Source organism: Schistocerca cancellata, chromosome 7 (assembly GCF_023864275.1).
Source record: "Schistocerca cancellata isolate TAMUIC-IGC-003103 chromosome 7, iqSchCanc2.1, whole genome shotgun sequence".
NCBI lineage: Eukaryota > Metazoa > Arthropoda > Insecta > Orthoptera > Acrididae > Schistocerca > Schistocerca cancellata.
Window position 1 is genome coordinate 423,296,623 of NC_064632.1, and position 19,423 is coordinate 423,316,045.

Genomic DNA, 19,423 nt, shown 5'->3' on the forward strand with positions numbered 1-19,423 from the left:
CTCCTCGACTTGTTTCCCACAAGACATGTGATCACGAAGGCAGATAAACGCATTCTGAGCAGTAGTTCAATATTCACCCACCCAGAGGGCGTCTCGAGCGTAGCCACCTGGACGGTACAGCGATTGCGGTGCAGAAGTTGGCGTCTGTGGTACTCTCTCTTCCGTTTCCACCCACCTGGCGGCATGTCATTGATATCAAATTGATTGAGTAATTAATTAAATTGATCATGAGAGTCGCTTTACATGGTAACTTTTTTCTGCAGTTGGATTACACCAGCCAGATAGCTCAAATGTGAATCCCTGGAGGGAAGACGATGTTCTTTTCAAGAAACACTATTGAGAAAATTTAGAAACCGACATTTGATGCTGACTGCAGGAAGTTTCGACTGATGCCAACATACATTTCACATAATGACCATTAAAATCAGATTCGAGAAATCAGAGCTCATATAGAGGCATAAAGATAGTCTTTTTTCCTTGCTCTAATTGCGAGGGAACAAGAGAGGAAATGACTAGTAATACAGGATATCTTACACTGTATGATGGCTTGCTAAGTGAATATATAGTTGTAAATGTAGTCTAACTGCTACAGTGTTACTCCATCCATTTATAGGCACACAAAACTCACTGTCTCTTATTTATCGACAGAACAAAAGATGAAACTTCGGCTGCTGAATATCTCTCTGTAGAAACCTTCGTAATAGCCCCTATTTTCCTCATTTCAGTCACTTCGCGGGATGTATGTGACAGGCTGTAATATGTTTTCCCACAATACCTAGAAGAAACGGTATAGAGCTCACCTCTCAACTTTCCTTTCATCAAAGCATCTCTTTCCTGCCATATTCTAACGAATCTTCCAGTCTTTGATATGTTGAATTTTAATCCACCTGATTTCGATAAACAAGAGATGTCGCCCGCCAAGTTACAGACCGCTGCTTATTCTCTGGAAGTCCCGTCATTCTCGAACAGTACTGTTCCATTGGTTAGCAGGCTGACAGGTAAAGAGCGATCAAAACGAAAAACATAGCATACTAACGTACAACAGGAAATTCGTAACCATGCAGAATTGCACAAAGAAAATTAGAAGTATAACACCTACATTTCAATGATATCGAATGATTGTAAATATCCCCCTGTAATGTCCTTATCTCCTTCAGTAATGTCTCCTGGTAGAGAATTCGATAAAATTTTACTGCATCACTTCCATTATATCGAAAACAAATACTGTTTGCATGTTGATACAGAACATATGTGGTCATTCCATTAAATACACATATATTGGTCCATTGGAGCAGGTGGTCAGTGAACAAAGTCGCTTCCCCAGACCTGTGTAAAGTTTTCTTGCTTGTGCTGTAGGAAAAATGGTTTTCCCACAGACTACCAGTCGCAAGAGAGGTTCCTTGTATTGTTCTTCCATAAGCAGTTTGATATTTTTTTCTTTTTGCTGTAACACATCTAAGCAGTGTATGACTACAGCTTTGTACACTTGCTTACATTTTCTTTTCCTACCATGACTTTGAGGTTTGTGCCAAAAGCTAAACCAATATTAAAATGTTTTGACCCATTGGCTCTCACAAACAGCTGGACAACGCATGGCGTAATGTAAGTTCCTCTTACAACACACAGGATGGTTGAAATAAAAGATGGAGGAATGGACAAAAATGTGGAAGACACCCCAACATATGGAAACTGGAAGAGTGTGCAGCACTGAGGAGCATTTCCAAACAGCTCTCCAAAGGGAAGACCTCTACATTTAAACTCATGTCCCACAGTGGCAGGATAGCAGATGTCTCTGTGTTCCACTTTTGAAGAGACCAAGAGCATTGATTCATCACACTGCTGATGCACATTGCAGTCAGTTATATGATCTCTGTTGTGGTGTTCCAGGTAGTGGTCATGATGACCTCCAAATCTTTGGGAACTGCATTTTTATGGCTTACAACGAATAACCACATGCAGAACAAGGGGGCATTCTGCAGAACTTAATGCTATGCCTCAGTAGCCACTTCAGAAAGAGAGCAGAGGTGGTTTCCCAGGTATCAAGTATCAAAGGAAGTCGAACTCGGCTCTATGGTCGCTGGACTGTCCAGGTGGCGACCTCGAACTGCCCTATGGGCAAGTGAGTAGTGAGCTACTGCTCAGTATGCGTTTCGCCGCCTTCCTGATCATGTGTGTTCGGGGCAGTGTATGGAGGGGGGTGCTTGTGTTCTCAAATGCCTCTGCATACATAAACCCTGATAAATATCGAGTGGTTTTGAAATTTAATTACTTGATTTACTTTTGTCTGTCTATACACATGGAGATGGATCTCATCACTCTTTGTGATGTGATCACCAGCCAGAAGTTCCCACCAATGTTGCTTGGGGTGCTAGGATCACTCACTAGTTGTCTGCAGGCCAGGATACAAGACTTTTGGACACTGTGGGAAGCAGACATATTGTTGCAACAGTCCCAATAAAACTGACTAAGGGAGTTATTTTTCTAGAACCATGCATCTGCTCAGACCTGTTAGTGGTCGTGTGTTTTATACAGTTTATTTGTGGTATACATGATAAGTGGATAAAGGGTTGACATCAGTACAGTTTGTTAGTGTGAGTTTCATACATTCAAGGGAAACATACACTCAGGGGCAAACCTATTTTTCTGCTAGAAGGATTATGACATGGTGGGCATAATCCGTCCTTAACCTGTTGTTCCGTGTCACACCCACACCCTCAACACCCTCTCAGAAACCCAGCATGCCTTCTGATATCAAACCGATTGTCTAATCAATTAAACCGATTGAAAAAATTGGCTGGAAATAGCTCAATTGTGACACTTTCAGTATTCATGAGCTGCTTGAGGTTATATGAATATCCCTCCTCCTAACACTTACAAATTTAATTAATTAATTAATTACTTCATTAAATCGAATCACTTAGTTTTCCTTGCCTACCCTCCCCCTTCTGGAAATATTGATTTATCGATTTCAGTGTATGGAATATTGTTTAAACAATTTAGACAATGTGTGGGATCCTGTTTATTAAAAAAATTAACAGAATGCAAGGTGGTGTATGGAATATAGTTTACTTAAAGAATTTATTAGGAAATCGATTGCAGTGTGTGGAATATTTAAACAATTGTAGCGCATTTTTCTTTCTGATTGTGTAAGGGAACACGTAATTACACTATTACAGATTGCTTAAACACATCTGAAAAGCATCCCTCTGTCTCGTCATGCTCACAGGCTCACAGGCTGCCCCACCCATGCAACCCAGAACCCGTGATGGCTGTCGGCTGCCTCACTGTGCAGGCCTGTGCAGCAACGTGCTGAGGGCTTGTGCGCTGGAGGATGGAACCGTAGGTGTCCGTGCTGGCCGCCATAAGCAGCACTGAGCTAATACCTCACCGAACAAGAGCACACTTGCTCTCAGTGTCCACCACTGTCTCAAGTGGGCTGTCTGAATGGACCAAACTGTCGGATACTAGAGGGTGACGAGCGGTTCTAGGCGCTTCAGTCTGGAACCGCGCGATCGCTACGTCACAGGTTCGAATCCTGCCTCGGGCATGGATGTGTGTGAAGTCCTTAGGTTAGTTAGGTTTGTTGTAAGTTCTAGGGGACTGATGACCTCCGATGTTAAGTCCCATAGTGCTCAGAGCCATTTGAACAATTTTTACTAGAGGGTGAGAGAGACACCCTCCTCCCAAAGCAAATACCTGACAGGGAATCGATACAGAAATACTGCTGAAGTTAATAAATAATTCATTTCTAGTCACATGATCATGATTTTGGGGATTTAAGGTGGAATGTTGTCGCTAATTCACACACACAAATTAATGATGTCACAAAACTAGTAGCAGGGTGACTCGGAATACACTTTAAAAAAAAGATCGTTGCATACAAAGAGACGGAGAGCTGTAGTTTGCTTTGCAGAACAGTTAGCATGAGATACTTCATTCTGCCATGACCTCTAAAATGCCTCAGCCTTCATGGAGCATTTTCTTGTAGCTGCATTTCACGAACTGCCTCAGGAGTGGGTGTGCTTAACAACATGAACTTAAAAATGTGCTTAGACTTTAGTAGTTTTGCGTTTCTCCACCCATCTTCTTGGTCTCTGAAAATTAACTGCTCCTGGGCAACCTCAAATACATACTGTACTCGGAATGATTTCTTAGTCAGCGGAAATTTGTATGATTTGGATACATGAAATGCACTGACACAAACCCCGACTTAGCGATCTAAATATGCACTGAAGAGCCAAAAAAAACTGGTGCACCTGCCTAATATCGTGTAGGGCCTCCACGGGAACGCAAAGGTTCCGCAGCACGACGTCGTAAGTCTAAAGTAGTGCTGGAGGGAATTGACACCATGAATTCTGCAGCACTGTCCATAAATCCGTAATAGTACGAGAGGGTAGAGTTCTCTTCTGAACAGAACTTCGCAAGACATCCCGGATATGTTCAATAATGTTCATGTCTGGGACGTTTGGTGGCAGTGGAAGTGTTTAAACTCAGAAGAATGTTCCCGGAGCCACTCTGTAACAATCCTGGACGTGTGGGTTGTCCCATTGTCCTACTGGAATTGCCCAAGTCCGTCGGAATGGACAATAGACATGAGTGGATGCAGGTGATCAGACAGGATGCTTACGTACGTGCCACCTGTCAGAGTCGTATTTAGACGTATCAGGGGTCCCATATCACCCCAACTGCACACGCTCCATGCCATTACAGAGACTCCACAACCATGAACAGTTCCGTTCTGATATGCATGGTCCACAGATTCACGAGGTTGTCTCCATACCAATACACGTTCATCCGCTCGATTCAATTTGAAACGAGACTCGTCCGACCAGGCAACACGTTTCCAGCCATCAATAGTCTAGTGTCGGTGTTGACGGCCCCAGGCGAGGAGTAAAGCTTTGTGTCATGCGGTCAAGAACGGTACACGAGTGCACCTTCGGCTCCAAAAGCCCATATCGAAGATGTTTCGCTGAATTTTTCGCACGCTGAGACGATATTAATTGAAATCTGCAACAATTAGCGGAAGGGTTGCACTTCTATTACGTTGAACGATTCTCTTCAGTTGTTTTACCGGATTTGCGATATTCACGGTACACTCCTGAAATTGTCGTACGGGAAATTCCCTACTTCATCGCTAACTAGGAGATGCTTTGTCCCACCGCTCGCGCGCAGACTGTAACTCCAGGTTCAAACTCACTTAAATCTTCATAAACTGCCATTATAGCAGCAGTAACTAACTAACAATTGCGCCAGATACTTGTCTTATATAGGCGTTGCCTACCGCAGCGACTTATTCTGCCTGTTTACATATCGCTGTATTTGAATACGCATGGCTACACCGGTTTCTTTGGCACCGCAGTGTATGTAAGACGCCATCGTGTATTGGTTGGATTTACAAGTATCAAAAATACGAAAAGCTTTGGTGAAAGTGGTGAAATGGATAAAATAAGAAAAAACGCTAGGGGTTTTTAAATTGGAATTACATCCTTTATTCATAGACAGTATGTGATGGAGGGAGGCTTTTTGCTACTGGGTAGTGCGAAAACGACACCCAGCTGGTGCGAGTGTGGACGCTTCACAATTTATTTATTTATGAACCTATAAATGAAAGTCAGAAATGTTATGCTGCTGCATCTGAACGTAAATGTACTGAGGTTTATGTTCTGACATGTCACCAGACGTTTGTGGCAAGTAATCAGACTATTATTCACGTAAAAAGAAATTACGTATGTCTAGTCGTAAGGGCAGGATACAGTTGACGAAGTGAAGTGTGATTTCAACGCATTGAGGAGTATATCCGAACGTAAGAGGTGATAGCTTCATTTCGTAAATAGCTGCACAATCTAGCAATGTGTGGGTTCAACAGGATCTGCTATAGTTTACATACAGAATGGATAATACGGCTGTAATGATATGGGTACACAGAATGTCTCCTCATCGGCTCCCGTAAGCATATCCTCAAGTTTTCCTTGTTCCACTATCGACTGCGGTGTTGATTACAATGCAACAACCCGTATCGGTGATGTCTTTTCAACCCCCGTGTCTGGTTGAGCGCGATTGATTATCACATGGTGCCTGACACCTGTGCTTTACAACACTTGTTTGAGAGTCTTGGCAGGATGCAGCACCTTTCGGAAGCGCTGACTGGAAGAGTTAAACGTTAAATAATTATCTAGAGCTGAGGAGAATCGAGACACCTAGCCAGTGTGAGAGTGGGCTACTGTAATATTTTCGCGTGCTGTACACGTATAAACGACAACTACACTGACTGTCTGAAATGTGTATATGTTGGACGGTAAAAGAAGTGCAAAGAAAATGGCTTTGTCATGTCATAAGGGATGTATACATTCAGCACGTCGACAGCCGCGAGAGTATGCAAGAGATTATATGTGGAAAATTATGTGCGCTATAGATATTGAGATTCGTTCCAGAACCACAGCCAGTAAGAGGAGACATTTCCAGTACATCGCTCGGTGACATACTGCAGCAGTAATCGTAATATTTAACTATAGTTACACTGATAATATATGTGCCTGGTTCCCAATATTCCTGTGGGTCTGAAAATGTCTGTAGAAAGCATAGCAGCAAGCAGGCAGGTTCCGGGTGAAAACAGTATCTCAGTGGACGCCTTTGTTCCGGGTTGGGGCTTGCCCATCCTTTGTACATTAGTTCAGAGGGGCTGAATAAAGTTCCAGTCTGCCATGGCTTATGACAATTTGGCTTGCGTCCTGGACGGGTGAAAAGTGAACAAAGACCCATTTCGCAGTGAGCCACCTTGGGATCGCGTGCGTTGCAAGTTTGCAAGTATACTATGTGGAAATTTGAGAAGATTCAATACAAGTGTGTGCTGGGAGTATTGATAGCAGTCGAACTCTTACCACTCTGATCCTCGTGGGGCTTGGATCCTCCATGGCTGGCAGGCTCTCTCTGGCTGACACGAGCTTCCACGGTTGCGACCATAGGCTACGTTTATGGCGGTAGTTTTCTCCCGCCGTCTGAGCGTTAGCGCAGTGCTGCGACACCAGTGTGCTCTGTGTATGGACGTCTGGAAAGTGAGTACATGGGATGTAAGACTGTTTTGAGTGATCTCATGCATCTATCCATGAATGAATCACGTTTCTCAGTACATTACAGTAGTATTTGCTGTTGTTACTATCCTATCACGTGGTATACCCTACTAATATTTCATGTGGCACATCTTGTGTAGCAATACTTATGACACCTTCAAAATGTCATATTCTGCACATATTTTATAACTCCTGAAGCAGTTCGTGAAATGCACCAAAAGAAAATGCTCCATGAAGGCTGAGTCATTTTAGAGTCCATGGCAGAATAAAGTATATCATGCTAGTTCTTTTGAAAAGCAAGCTACAGCTCTCTGTCTCTTCGTATGCAACGATCTTTCTTTAAAGTGTATTTCGAGTTACCCTGCTACTAGTTTCGTAACATCATTAATTTGTGTGTGTGAATTAGCTACCGTATTCCACCTTATATCCCCATCACGATCATGCGACCAGAAATGAATTATTTATTAACTTCAGCAGTATTTCTGTATCGATTCCCTGTCAGGTATTTGCTTTGGAAGGAGGGTGTCTCTCTCACCTCTAGTATCCGACAGGTTGGTTCATTCACACAGCCCACTTGAGATGTTGGTGAATGTTGACAGGAAGTGTGCTCTTGTTCAGAGAGGTATCAGCTCAGTGCTACTTATAGCGGCCAGCACGGACACTTACGGTTCCATCCACCACCGCATAAGCCCTCAGCACGCTGCTTCACAGGCCTGCACAGTGAGGCAGCCGACAGCTACGACGGGTTCTGGGTCGCATGGCTGGGGCAGCCTGTGAGCCTGTGACACAGGGATGCTTTTCAGATGTGTTTAAACAATCTGTGGTAGTGTAATTACGTGTTCCCTTACACAATCAGAAAGAACAATGCGCTACAGTTGTTTAAATATTTCACACACTGCAATCGATTTCCTGACAAATCCTTTAAGCAAACTATATTCCATACACCACTTTGTATCCTTTTAAATTTTTTAAATAAAAAATATTCCACACATTGTCTAAATTGTTTTAGCAATGTTCCATACACTGCAATCGATCAATCAATATTTCCAGAAGCGGAGAGGAGACAAGGGACACTGAGGGATATCGATTTAATTAATTAATTAGTGAATCAAATTGATACAATTGTGGAAGGGGGCTATTCAAATAATCTGAGGCAACTCCTGAATACTGAAACTGACACAATTGATTGGCAATTTTTTTCAGTCAGTTCAGTCAATAAGTAGATTAATTTGATATCAGAAGTGGTGCCAGGCTTCTGAGAGGTTGGGGAGGGGTGGGGGTGACATGGAAAACCATTTACCAAAATAAATGTTTAGATGTTCAAATGTTTGTTAAATCTTGTGGGACTTAACTGCTAAGGTCATCAGTCCCTAAGCTTACACAATACTTAACCTAAGAACAAACACACACACCCGTGCCCGAGGGAGGACTCGAACCTCCACCGGGACCAGCCGCACATTTACCAAAACATAAGTTATGTATGGATTACCGCCAGGGGGTCATAATCCTCTTAGCAGAACAATATAGGTTAAGGACCTGTAAGTCAAAAGAGAGCAATATGTTTGACCCTGAATGTATGTTTGACCCTGAATATACGGAACCCACACTAATAAATTGCGCTGATGTCGCCCTTGTTCCACAATTCCTTGTTAGGTGGAATTTTTCGCGATCGTTGTGGAAAGTTTACGTAAGTATTATCGATGTTTCTTGTTGTTTCCACTGGCAATCCGTAGCACTCTAATTAGAGCAGGACGACTGATGTTAGTGACAGTGGAAAGCTCCTTCTTCCTTTCATCTCTTATCCGTCGCAGCAACAGTGCAGAGGGTTGCGATCACCTGACGCTTTGTTTGGGGATTAGTGCTACTTCCAGTCTGCATGTCACACGAGCCAGCCGTGTATGGAGATCTCTGTCGCTACCTGCATGCATGGGAATGTGTGAGGTGGGTGGTGCAACTGCAGCTCCCAGCACTGCTGCCCTGCAGTTAGCGCAAAGACGGGATCATGAGTGGGTGCGGTCAGAGGGTTTTTCAAACCAGATACATTCAGTGTAAGGGCACTGGAGGGCGGTGAGTGTGAAGTCAAATATCAAGGCATGCAAGACCAGGGATATATTTATCACTACAATCCATTTGAGGTGGAAATTTAATTACTTGACTTGCAAAGTGTTTTGCATAATTCTTAAATGTTGAAAAATATTTTATAATGAAGAAGAATCATTTTAAGGTAATGGAAAGTGTTTTAAGCGATCTGTAAATTGTTAAACAATGAATGTGACAGGGTAATGTAAATGGACTATTTCCTGACACTTTTTATACCACAACTCTGCCAACTCTGTCTTTGTCACCACCTTTAGCCAATAGGAACACAGTATGCTGAGGAGGAATGGAAACTTTCGTCTGTATGTTTGGAGGTGTTGTTTCACATAGAAACAGGAAATAGTCACTTGTGAGAAACAGAGACAGGAAGTGGATCTGGAATATCCCAATCAAAAGAATGCCGCCACTTTATGCTTTGTTCAGGGCCACGAGACTAAAGAATGCCAGCATTCGGTCCGTGGTATTTAGTTTCATGATCTGTAATTAGGACATTGAGGGTGTGGCGGCACCCGGCAGATACATGCGGAGGTGACCCAAAATGGCGGCTAATATACTACACTTCATTCCATTCCTCAGTGCTTATAGTAAATACCTCGTGGGAAATGGGGCAGATGTGAGTTCTACACATGTGGGGGAGCCGTATTTCATGCAAACTGATTACATAAAGAATATCCATCAATATATTATTATTATTATTGACAGCGATTTAAATTTTGTGTCATGAGATCCTTCCTCTCCAGCACAGACTGAGTCTTTTGCCAACCAATTTCCAGATGGGGAGGGTAGGTGGGGAATGGGAGAGGAAGGCCAGATGCTTTCCCAGAGTGAGAGATTTAATTAAAGGATCGATTTAATTAATTAGTCAATCAACTTGATATCAAAAGTGTGCTTGTATCAACAAGGGGGAGAGGAGGGTGGGGATCTTGCAGAGGGGTCAGGGAGGAGGAGGGGGAGAGAGAGGTGTGGGAGTTTCTCAGAAGGATGTATTATCCCCAGGGTGTCATAAATGAAGCGTGAGGGGTTCATAAACCAGTTAACAGAACAATACGTTTGACCTTGAATATATGCTTGTCTCTGATTGTAGGTAATCTGCACAAACAAAATGCAGTAGGATCGCCTTTACCCTACTACTGTGGATTAACAAAGATATCCAGAATAATTCTGAGCAGGCAAAGGCTGTTGCACTTTCATTTCAAAAGAGAATGTGCAAATGATGACAAGTAGGGGTTAGTAGAGATTAGTGTCTAAGTAAAAAATTTTATACACGGAGCATACAACAGCTGCCATTGTCATACCTCATCAAAAGATCTAACCGAGAACATGAGAAAATTGTGATTCTATGTAAAGTCACTGAGTGGGTCTAACGCTTCTGTCCACTCACTCGTTGACCAGTCTTGTGTGGTAATAGGAGGTACCAAAAGAAAGCAATATCGTTTTTAAAAAATAGTTCGTGCTGGAGAATCATAAAAACATACCGTCATTTGATCATTACATAGACTCCCATATGGACAACATAGTAATAGCGTTCCTGGCATATAGAAAAACCTGAAAGTGTTGAACACAAATAAGTCACCAGGACCAGATGGAATCCCAGTTCGATATTACAAAAAGGACTCTACTGCACTGGCCCCTTACTTAGCTTGCATTTATCGCGAACCTCTCGCCCAGCACAAAGTTCCAAGTGAATGAAAAAAAGAGCAGGTAAGAAGAGTAGGTAAGAAGAGTAGGTAAGAAGAGTAGATAAGAAGGGTAAAAAGAACAGACCCGCAGAATTAAAGACCAATATCCTTAACATTGGTTTGCCGCAGAATTCTTCAATTCTCATTTTAAATATAATAAATTTCCTCGAGACACGAACGCTTCTGTCTACAAATCAGCTCAGTTTTAGAAAACATCGTTCTTGTGAATCTCAGATTGGCCTTCTCTCATATGGTGTCCTGCAAAATATGGAAGAAGAGCAACAGGCAGATTCCACATTTCGAGACGTCTGACAAGCATTTGACATGGTGCTCCATTGCAGGCTGTTAATGGAGGTATCAGTGTATAGAATATGTTCCTCGATATATGAATGGCTCAAAGACTTCGTAAGTAATAGTACCCAGTATGTTTTTCTCGACATCAAGTGTTCATCAGAGACAAGGGCATTGTCAGAATTTCCCACTGAAATGTAATAAACTTCTCATAAACAGGCCATGAAGGCCCAACGGTACGGACCTGCCGCCCTGCCATCCTTAGCTCATAGGAATCACTTGACGTGGATATGAAGGGGCATTTGGTCAGTACACCACTCTCCTGGCCGTATGTCAGTTTCCGAGACCAGAGCCGCTATATCTCAATCAAGTAGCTCCGCAGTTTGCCTCACAAGTGCTGAGTGTACCAGTGTACCCCGCTTGCCAACAGCGCTCGGCGCTGGTCACCCATCCAAGTGCTGGCCCAGCCCAACAGCACTTGACTATGGAGATCTGACGGGAACTGGTGTTACCACTGTGGCAAGGCCGTTGGCACAGAAATGTATTAGAACTGCTGTTATCTTCTGTATACACAGATGATCTCGTGTATAGTGGGGGCATCAATCTGTGGCTGCTTACTGATGATGCTGATGATCTGATCTATGAGAAGGTGTCGTCGTTAAATGACTGTAGGAGGATATAATATGACTTGAACAAATTTTCTAGTTGGTGTGATGAGTGACAGATAGTCCTAAACGTAGAAGAAGGTAACTTAAAACAGATGAGTAAGAAAAACGAACCTGTAATATTCGATCTGTCCTGTTTGACACAGTCACGTTGTTTAAACATCTGGGCATAACGCTGCAAAGCAGTATGATGTGGAACTAGCGTGTGAGGACTGAAAGGGAAGGCGAGCGGTCAACTTAGGTTTATTGGAAGAATTTTGTGAAAGTGTGGTTCATCTGTGAAGGAGACCGCATATAGGACGCTAGTGCTACTTATTCTTGAGTACTGCCCAGTGTTTGGGATACTCTCTATGTCGGATTAAAGGAAGACATTGAAGCAGTTCCGAGCAGGTTACCAGATTTGTTACCAGTAGTTTCAAACAACATGTATGTATTATGGAAATATTTCAGGAACTCAAAAAGGGAGTCCCCGGAGGGAAGCCACATTCTTTTCGAGGAACACTACTGATAAAACTTAGAGAATCGGCATTTAAAGCTGATTGCAGAACGATTTTACTTCCACCAACATACTTTGTGCATAGGGACTATGAAGATAAGATGCGAGAAAATAGGACATATACAGGGGCATACAGTTAGTCGTTTTTCCCTCGCTCTGTTAGCGAGAGTAACAGGAAAGGAAATGACTGGTAATGATACAGGTTACCCTCTATCATATTCCGTACGTTGGCTTGCAGAGTATGTACGTAGAAACAGGTCCAAGAAGAATCAAAAGAGTGTGTTAACAAGCAACTTACATAAAATTCAATCATTTGAATGTCTCACCCACTTCTCCTTCTGAAATGAAGAAACTTACGTATTCCCTGAAAAATAAAATCTCGCGTGGATTCGATGGTATTTCCAAAAAAGTACTAAAGACGTTCCCATATAATAACCACCGTCTTTGATGAAACATGAAATGCATCACTCTGGGCATTTTTAGAAAGATTAAAATATGCCATCGTTAAACAACTCTGTAAGAAAGATGATAGGACAGATGTCAACAACTAGCAGCCCCTGTCATTAATGAGATCATTTCCTAAAATATTTGAAAAGGTCACATATTCTAGGATAATTTACCACTTGAGCAACAATAATAGCCTCAATAAATAAAAATTTGTATTTCAGAGAAGTCGCTCAACTGGGCAAGCCCTTTACACATGCACTCACCAAATATTACAACCACTAAGCGCCAAATGTCATTTTTTGTAACCTATTTAAGGCATATGACAGTGTGAATCACAATTTTCCCCTGGATAAACTGATGTTGTATGTAATTGATGGTATAACCATGCATTGGATATTGCCATATCTAACCAAAAGAATGCAGGCAGTTATACTTAAAATTCAACCAATACAGTTGGGGGAGATTCTTCTGATTGAAGGAAAACACTTTGGGTTCCACAAGGCTCAATCTTAGGTCCACTATTATTTCATGTATGAGTAATACACTTCCATCTAAAATATAACAAGCAGAATTAGTTCTTTTTCTGGATGCACTATTTGTATTCAAGTATACAATACAAGCATACATATGGCAACAGATTAAATGGTAAACAGTGTTCTTCAAAGTGTCATTGAATGTTTTATGCTTATGGTCCATCTCTGAATTTCAGACAGACACAAGCTATTCAGTTCTACACAGGTAGAGTTAGTACACCAATGACAAGTGTAACAGATGGCGAGGAAATAATAAATAGGGTGGGTACTTCATAGCATTCAGGTGTTCATTCTGATGAGCATTTAAACTGAAAAAACATTCTTTGGATCTCAGAAAAAATTTTAATTCAGCTATATTTACACTTCAAATCACTGCAAAGGTTTGGGAGAGACAAATCAGTAAGTTGACAAATTTCGCATATTTTCATTCAGTAATGTAAGGGGAAATGTTTCAGGATAACTCATATTCAAGAAAAAAATGCAGTGAAAATAATATGTAATGCACACCTGCAATCTTCTTTCCACATCTGTTTAGAGGCTTTTTGACTATTGCCTTACAATATATTCATGAAAATTTTTACAAATAATCCACTGCAGCTCAAAACGAACAATGATGTACATAATTACATTATCAGAAGAATAATGACATTCATTATACCACATTAAGGTTGTCTTAAGCACAAAAAGGGGTGCACACTGTTGCAGTCAATATTTTTGATCACTTACCCAATGACATAAAATGCTGACAGATAGCAAAATTAAATGTGAAATCAAAGCAGAAGGGTCTCAACTTGGCAATTTCTTCTAATCTGTACAAGAATTTCAGTTATTGTAATGTGTAAAAGGTGGTGTACAGGAATTACTGACAATTGTATTAAAAAATATGCAAATGGTCTGCATGTAGCCACATTTACATGTGAATGTATAATGTGAATGTAAAGTCACTAGTTCGAGATCATTACAGTTAATCCTATAAGTTATCAACAAAATATGAAGCTAACTAAGTAAGTTATTAACTAACTTACTTAAAGATTAGAGCTAGTAAAATTGTCAGCTCAATTGAATACCCAATAATCTGTAAATTGTGTACTTCGGCAAGAATTCCCAAAAGATCACTTTGTTCATTTTTGAATTAAATTTATCTATTATTTCCTTTTAGATTTTTTTCTAGACACATTAAGTCAGTAACGTTTTCATGTAGGTGTCTGATTTTTTTTGTCGTTACTCTTTGACGATCTGACTTTTCTAAACGATTTTCGAAAATACTATCTAGGGTGCTGATACTGAGGTGTCCGTGTGGAGACTATTGCTTCGCTGAAAATATTAATTCTCAAGCTGAAAGTAATTGTATTCTGACATCACTTTGAGTGTGTTAAGTATGTATTTATTTTTTTTAGAGTTGCTGAGATCATGACTGGAGTGCAACTGATCACACACAGGATATTTGGAGGACACATTGCTATAACAATAATAATAATTAATACTATTATTGTTATAGCAATAATAACAATAATAATGACAGTGAGCACAAAGGAGCATCATTAAACAGGAACACATTCATTGGAGTATGGAGTCATCTCTGCACGCTTTGCCCTTTCCTTACTGTGCTATACTGGTATTCTTCAGTCCGAAAAGCATTCAAGCTCATTGTTTCAAACTTAAGTCAATTGTTTGGTTAGTTAGGTACATGTAGCATGATGATGGTAATAATGTGAAACGAATGAGTTTACACAATACTTACACAAGTAAGAATGTGACACTTTTGTACGAAATAAGGTCCAAGTTTCAACGTAAAAATTCATCTATGGAATAGAGTTGCAAGGAAATAACATTTTCTACTTGTTTCAAATTTTGTTTCTCTGCCGATCAAACACTTAATATCGCGATCAAATATTTTGTTAACAGCATTTTCATACACTTCTGTGTTAATTATGAATAAGTCCAATTTTCTTCTGAAGTTGTAATTAGGGGTGTCATTATTCATTCTGATCTTCAATGGATTATCTACAACAAATTTCACAAGATGAAATATATACTTTAACGTAGTACTTAAAATCAGTACAATTCAAGCTCAAACGTCATGGTATGATAAGGAAATTTCTTTTACAGCTATCATTCTGTCCCATGTAAATTCATACGTTCACACTGCGTTCATTGTCATCGACGACTCATGCTGACATTTTCTTTCACGTTTCAGCTTCGTTTGATGACCCTTTACCTGTGTAGACTTCAGGTAAAGTAGGCTTTTCTGGTCTGTCAAGAAAGTACGCTTTTTGAATTGCTATAACTGCTCTTATAATGTTCCAACATTCCATTGTGTTTGGTCTCATTCTGTAGGATCTTTCTGTGTGACACAGTTGGTACAAACGTTAGTGTAAAGAATGAAAAGTATCGACACTAGATGGCAAGCTGAGAGCCGGATAGCAAAACAAATTAACACTGTGGAACATACACGATATTGTGTTCTTTATTAAATGTAATTAGTACTATTGACCACATCCTCACCAGTTTCCGATATTATTTGGCCTTGTTTGAGACATTATATTTCTCATTAATGGCAAGCGACAGTGTTCGACTTCCGTCTGTTTTGTCTCGTTAGAAATTCAGTATTGTCGTCAACCTTTTATCATACTGTTACTCAAATTGTCATTTCAAGACGTAATTTCAGGACGGTACAACATTGATTTCTCAGTCTATGGTGTGTTCAGATCGCAAGTTGGCTCTGCAGTGGTTGCACAAACTGTCATCATGCAACAAGACCCTGGAGGACCTGAAGCTGCGCAACGAATTCATGTACCACATGGTGAGCGGACTGCGCGCTGGGGAACTGTGCCCGCCGTTCGACTCGCCGCCGCCAGACGTCCCCCTCACCTGTATGGCGCACATGCTCGTGAGTACACACAGCATTACTGCATCGGCGTTTAGGTTGCTACGCTCAAGGCAGAAGTATAGTCTGCTCTACAGGCCGTCAGTAATATACGAACAGGCACTGTTTCTAACGATTTTCCATGTCACTCAGATGATTACGTTTAAAAATTACACAAAAATACTCCAGATCCATAGAGAGATAACTGTTAAATAACTGAGGGTCATTGAATCGCTATAAATCTTAAGAAAAGCACATTTTTGAAACTGATTAATTTGGAACGGTCTTGATGTAACGGATCTTCGTACACAATGCTATAGGGAGGTAGGCTACAGAGCGGCGTGCCAAATGGGGTCGTAGGAAAGCTGGACAGGAGCAGAAACGATAAGAGAACAAGTAAACACAGTAAACAGAAGATTTTCTGAACTTGTAGTTCTCCAAATGTACAAAGACTCATTACAAATAATGCAGCAAGGAATAAGAGTTCAGCTCATACAATAGCAACAAATATGAGGCACATCTGCTTGGCAATGTCTGCTAAGCATCAAGTAGCGAAGAGGCTCCAAGTGCAAGCTGACTGCATGGCTAGCACCGGCTGTCCTACATTGTGGCGGCAGAGGACGCTCGTATTCCAGAGCCCCTGGAGGCACAGCTCAGTGGGTGCGCATCATTGGATCCTCGTGTCCCCATACGACTGCTATCGGTATCTGTCGGAAACTTAGAATTCCCTTGCCAGTTTAAATACATCCCTTGGATGGTGTTGGTACATGATACCACAAGATCTTTCACACTCGGTAGCATAAGTGCATGACTTGTATAAATGGGCACTGTGTGTGGTATATTTGTTCCTGCTTGGTTACTTGTTATCGTTCCCTCTGTGGTGGACATTTCGCCTGTCCGCCGCTTCCACTAACATGAGATGTCATATCTTGTGGCGTTGGAAGTATTTGGCTCAATCGTATTACAGATCTAAATGAATCAGTCATTTTGATCATTGATTAATCAGAGATTATTATGGGACACAGGTAAATAAGAAGGGCCATGTCACAACCATAACAATTGGATGAGTCCAAATTTGACTCATAATTGAAATATATTCTGCATTTAAAATGAAAAAACAAATAGAAAAAAAATTAAACACTGAAATCGGAAGGAATGAGAGCATTGGCATTCAAAATCAGATTTATCTTGTGATCAAGCATCATTTAAAAATAGAAGAATTTGGGGTAACAGTGGAGCCAGATAGCGTCCCACCTAGCATATAGCCTGTAGCATCTTGCCACGTTTTGTAGACAGGGCCCGGCGGTTACTTTCCGATAGCGTGAATCAAGAGCACTACTACATCTGGCGAGTTATAAACGTCATACTCGATTTTATCAAAGGCTTCTACTACTCACAAGTGTGATGCCTTAGAGCCAGACTTTCGCCAACATGGCGTCTGCCACGAGGTCGTCTGTAATGGACACCAACTAAACTACACAGACTCCACATGTTGACTGCGCCAGAACACTGATAAAAGTACTGCTCAGTTGCTGTGAACAAACAAAAGATTGTTGGGGTAGGCACAATTTTCTATTACCTCCAAAAACGGCCGTTCCTACAAAAAGCTATAGCTGTCTTACAAAAGAAATCTCAGGGAACTCCGCAAATCTATTAGGTTGGCATTACTCGTCTGGTCCCAACAGCCAGTCACCTTCCTGGAAAGTACTACCTCACATCTGGCACCTTTTTTCAAACCGAGGAGCCTACCTAACGTTCACGTCCGTCTTGGTAACCTCCAATAACTGCAGTTGGAAAAGCATTGCATTAAAACTGATGCATGCTGAAAAGAGTCCTGAACAGATTGAATGTCGATAATGTAACTTCAGTCTCACATGATGCTGGAAAGCATATGCAAGCCGGAAGAGTTTTTATTTTAATTTGTAGTTTAATACCCTAACATAATTAAAGTAGTATCACATGTCCTGCTGCATAGTCTACAAAATGACAATGGAATGCATGAAAATTAACATGAAGTTAGGACACTGAGAACTCTTTTCACCATGCGAAGCGTCCCAGTCAAAGTTATACTGCTAGTTCATGGAATGAAGAAGATTGAGCACAGTCATTTACTAAGTGTCATATTGCAGTGCCTGTGCGTGCGTACATGTCCGAAGAAACATTACATCCTAATTCGGAATAACACAGGTACTGCAATATCGAATTTATCCACCGACAATGGTGAAATATACGCAATGGATGAACCAGCGCAGGTTGCAGATACATGGCTGACGACTTATGGAAGTCTGCGTGTGGCTGTGAGTCGTGCTCGGATAGCCAAACGGTAAGGTGACCCCTCGTAATAAGTGGGAAATCCGGAGTCGAGTCCCAGTCTGGCACAAATTTTTACTGTCGTCATTCCGTTATACAGCTGATGGTTGTTCATATTCGCAACTTCAAATACGTTTAATGCACCTCTATTAAGTATATTTATAATTCAGCCTTAGCTGCTGCGACAATCTAGCAACCAAGAGATGCAACTAGGGTTAAGAGTGAAAAGGGTACAACAGAAGAGCGTCGAGGAAGAATTTTGGACATAAACAAAGCGAACCGAGGCAAAAGGCTCCACTTCGCAAGGAAATACCTCAATAAACGGTCAAATCAAATGGCTCTGAGCACTATGGGACTCAACATCTTAGGTCATAAGTCCCCTAGAACTTAGAACTACTTAAACCTAACTAATCTAAGGACATCACACACACCCATGCCCGAGGCAGGATTCGAACCTGCGACCGTAGCAGCCTCGCGGTTCCGGATTGCAGCGCCAGAACCGCACGGCCACCGCGGCCGGCAATAAACGGTCACATAAAATATTTTTAGACCACTGTTCTAGGAAACAGCCACCTAATAGTAATATAATTATTTAGTAAACACAGTCATGGTCATGTATGTGTTGTTATTTTTTATTCGTAGATGACCAGTTTCGATTTACTACAGAAATCATCATCAGACCTACATTCCTTTACTGGTGGTAGTAGAAATCACTGATATGGAGCAGGCCCATCTGTGCTGGCATTGTTCCACGGCGGCCTGTTCCAAGTCAGCGATTCCTGCTATTACCAAGGAACGTAGATCTGATGATGATCTCTGTAGTAGATTGAAACCCGTCATCCACAAATAAAAAGTAACAACTTCTACGCGACCATGACTGTTTTTACTAAATAAACGGTTATATGTTGGCATGATGTTGTAATTGCTCATCAGAGCGATTTCAACTTCTTTTCAAGAAGAGGTATAACTATG